This window comes from Pinus tabuliformis, chromosome X (assembly GCF_031772625.1).
Source record: "Pinus tabuliformis cultivar Carrire ecotype Pingquan chromosome X, CPIR1, whole genome shotgun sequence".
In the NCBI taxonomy this organism is placed as follows: Eukaryota; Viridiplantae; Streptophyta; class Pinopsida; order Pinales; family Pinaceae; genus Pinus; species Pinus tabuliformis.
This window is the reverse complement of record NC_142308.1, coordinates 1,273,019,051-1,273,023,462: the sequence shown is the minus strand read 5'-3', so window position 1 is coordinate 1,273,023,462 and position 4,412 is coordinate 1,273,019,051.

The following is a 4,412-nucleotide window of genomic DNA, read 5'->3' as shown; positions in this document are numbered from 1 at the left end:
TAAAGCAAGTCATCGAATTGGCGACCGTTCGTACAAAACAGTGTCATGCATGTGACAACAGTGAGATGCTAACGAAAACTGAAATGGTGCTAGTACAAGCTAACATGCATGTAGATGATAGCAAGTGTTCACAGAAATCAAGCAGACAACACTCACACAAGCCAAAACAAAAAAAGTGACATAAATTTTGCAAAAGACAAGTTAAGCAGACTTACCTAGAAATAGCTGAGCTGGATGTGTCGAAGACTCCTAGATGTGTTGTGGTATGTCAGACCTCCAATATCAATATGAAGGAATGACCTCTGAAGGGTCAAATAAATAAGTTTGATTCTCATGACGCGCATGCCTCAAATCTAGAAAAAAGTGACACTTGGAGGAAAGTTTCTAAAACGATCTTTGCATGTAACCTCCAGCTACTAAAAATAGCTCCCTAAAATCTAGGGATGATTTTTTCATGTTGCTTTTTGCTATTTCAGGAAAAAGCAACCCATGCCTACAAGTCAAGTTTTCTTGGTTGCGGGTGGAACTGGTCAACTCGATGGCACAACAACATCCATACTCCTGAATACCCGTGCATGGGAAGCCTGTAGACTAGTGATGAGCTACGGGAGTTCTTCATAGTTCTGGATTTGACTCTGGATGCATGTCTTCAGCTCTACCTCTCTAGGCTTCATCATCTTGAGAAAGTGTAACAGGTTTCCCTTGTATCTCATTTTCCATGTTTGCATGTAATCAGCAACAGCATGCACATTCGACAAGATAAATTCTCTTCTAGCATATCGTTGCTATCAACCGTTGAGATGGACAACTTCTTTATGCATGGTGCCAAAATTGGAATACAATGCCTACATGACTGTCTGAAGGGACAATACTTCATTTAATATTTCCTTCTTTAATTCTGCTCGGGCAGATGCTGTAACCAGTTCTCCTCCCTGCTTGGCCGTCTGTAACTTGTTATCCATTCGCGCGTTCTCAGCTATCAAGAAGCAAACACTCAAGCTAGTGGCTTCGGCATATTCTCCGGTAGCATCAGCTAATGCTATTGGATTCTTGCACACGTCAGACACGGTCACTCATTCCTCAAACAGCGCAGGAGATGTGTTGTCATTCGGAGTTGACACTCTGTGAGATTGCACAATTCTACATTGGGACTCATCGAATTAGATGTTGTGCGTCTCTCCCTCCGAATTGTCTCCAAGGATTTCAGTGTCTCCTTGGTCACTTGGGACTTTCTTCGCTTCTGGATCCAGTGAAGTCAGTGGGTCAACCTCTTGGTGGTGAGGCATGAGGTCGATGTCTTGCTCTAACTCCTATTTCTCCATGTCTATATCCATCTGCTCATGTGCTTGTTCAATCTCTTGAGTGAAGTCTTACTCTTGTGATTTCTCACCCTGTCTGCTTGGTGCCAGCTATTCAGATGAGTTGAATACTTGTACAGGCATAATTTCATTTGTATTTACATGTTACGCCCCCTTTTGTACCTATTCTTGTTGCGCTTCCTTCTCCTATCTGCGTTACTCCTGTTCCTTCTGGAGTTACACCTTCAACTCATGCAAGTCCTTCTCTGCTTCCTCCATTCTCTGTTTTTCTCTCTGCCTTTGCGCGTTCCTCTTATCAAACCATTGCCTCTTCGCCTCTATTGCTAAATCTTCTTTCTAAAAAAGTGGGTCTGCTCGGAACTTGCAGCTTTTCTCTACCTCCATGCTGTCGACAATCTTCCTCTTTCCTTTGTCGCGCACTGGTATGTTTACCTCTGCTACTACTGCTCTCCTAGATATTTCTTCACGTTGCTTTGCTAACCATTCCATAGCGATGTTGATTGGTTCATTGGGCCTGGAGAAGCTGTAACAATATGTCTATGGTTCCTCCTCTGCCCAATGACATGCCCTGTGGATCCAGTGAAACTGTACTCTCGTGCAGTGATATTTTACAAAACAATGTGAGTCATATGGATTGTAGCTTCGAGCGTTGAATGGATATTTCTTGATATCCTCTGCTTTGACATCCGCATGCTTGAAATTATGTATCTCGTAAAACCCGATCGGCAATGGAAGTGTGAGCCAAGGTGCCTTCTTCTTACGGTGCAACCTTTCTGACATTCCTGCTAAGATGTGGTATAATACTTCTTACATGATGAACTTGTCCAAGGAAAACTTCGGCAAAACATGTGGAGGATTCTTCGCACTGTACATCCATATGAAGGTTCTGGACATTGAGGCGTACTAATCTTCTATGTCAATTAGTTCCTCCATTTCTTCCTTCGACATGCAAGGTGGATCTTGCTCAAATATCGTCTTGTACACCAGGGTGACAAAATGAACAGATATCTGTGTGATGACTCCTCCAAAGCTACATTCAGACAACATATGACAATAAGTGTTCAAAGAATTCTTCGACGATGTCCATGCCCACTTCAAGCCTGGGAACTGTTGACAGGAACAGATTGCATCCAAGATGTAAGCGGACATGTAGATTTCTGCTTGCTGACCTTTGGGTGGCTATCAAGCTCTTGTTACCTGTTCCTTCAGCCTGTGAGCCAACATGTCTGACTAGTTGCATGCTTTTCCTTCACTAGTTAGTTGGTCCAATGCGATCACCCACTCTGCGGGAAGGTTTTCGTTCTCTCTTGGCCATACAAGCGACATGAAAATATGACCAAGTATTGATACACCTTCCATAGTATCTTCGTCTTGTAAAGCTAGTTTGGTGTCATCCTGAATTTGGTTGGCTCCTTTACCCAGTTCTTCAAGATATCCCTGGAGTTCGCATCATTGCTCGGTATGCTGAAGGGTGTCTCCATGGTGATCATTGGATTTGACATATTGTACATCTGTTCATAATCATGTGCCCTGAAGGTAGCAATCTCTGTCCCGCTGACACTGCTCAATTTCATCGTCTCGCGATCAGTGTGTGAGACGATCTAATGTATCATGTCCGCGCATGGGAACACGAGATACCTGCATGCAATCTGGTACAATCCGGACTTGTGAATGTTCACATAGACTTGGCAGTCTTTGAGGTCTTCCCCAAAAGTGCCTACAAATGCATCATTGAACTCTTGCCATTTCAGTTTGATGTCCTTGTCTACAATCAGCTTGGTATCTTCATAGATCGACAAACTTGTAGGCACTCACTCAACTGCTGCTCCACTTGTGTATCCGTTGGTGTCCTTTGATCCTGCTCTCTTGGAGGCCATTGATCCTAAACTACTAAGAGGCAGATGAACACCTGCTAGATCTGGAGACATGGCGACATGCATGGCAAAAAATCTGTCAGCTAAAACCAAAGAAAACTTAAGGAACAACATGAAACATACCTAGGGATTGACTGCCAAGGATTGCGCAATTTTTCTTGGGAGGCCAGCAGACTGGCTACTGGAATTACACAAAAGGTAGTCCGGGCTATCTGGAGGTTGGCTGACCATTGGAATTGCGCAATGCGTAATCTAGACTAGCCTGTTGGGTGCTAGGATTGCGCAATGCACAATTTCAGCTGGCAAGGGTTGCAGGCCCAGTGATTGCATTGTGCAATTTTCTGGGCCAACAGTCACTACCTCTCAAAATTGAGCAATGCAAGGCAAAGCCTTCCCTCTCAAGATTGCGCAATGTTGTCTTGGTGAGGTAGAGTCCGGGCCAAGGTTTCCTAGACCCGCCGAGGGGCAACTAAAAGAAAATGTGGAGGTGAATTCATGGCAATACTGTGTGTAAGCAGGAGTGAATGATCGTGCATGCAAATGGTGAATGCAAGATTCAAAAAATGGAACAACATACATGTGTGTGAATCAAGTCGCCGAATCAGAGACCATTCGTGAAAAATAGTGTCATGCATGCAATAGTAGTGAGATGCTAACAAAACTGAAACAGTTCTAGTACAAGATAATATACATGCAAATGATAGAAAGCATTCACAGAAATCAAGCAGACATCATTCACACAAGGAGAAACACAAAAAATACAAAAATGCAGAGAAAGACAAGTTAAGTAGACTTATTGGGAAATAGCTGAGCTTGATGTGTCGAAGACTCCTGGAATTTTTGTGGGATGTCATAACTCCATGATCGATGTGAAGGAATGAGATTTGAAGCGTTGAATAAATAAGTTTGATGCTCATGACACGAATGACACAAATCTCGGAAAAAGCGACACTTGGAGGAAATTTTCTAAAACGATCTTTGCATGTAACCTCCAACTACTAAAAATAGCTCCCTAAAATCTAGGGATGATTTTGCATGTTGCTTTTTGCTATTTTGGGAAAAAGCAGCCCATGCATGAAAGTAAAGTTTTCTCGGTCTTGGGTGGAACTGGTCAACCCGATGGCACATGTAAAAACTTGCTTGCTTGAGGGAGAAATTTTCACATTTCTGGGAGGAATCTGGGTAGGATGCCCAGAGGGATTGCACAATTTTTGGGCTG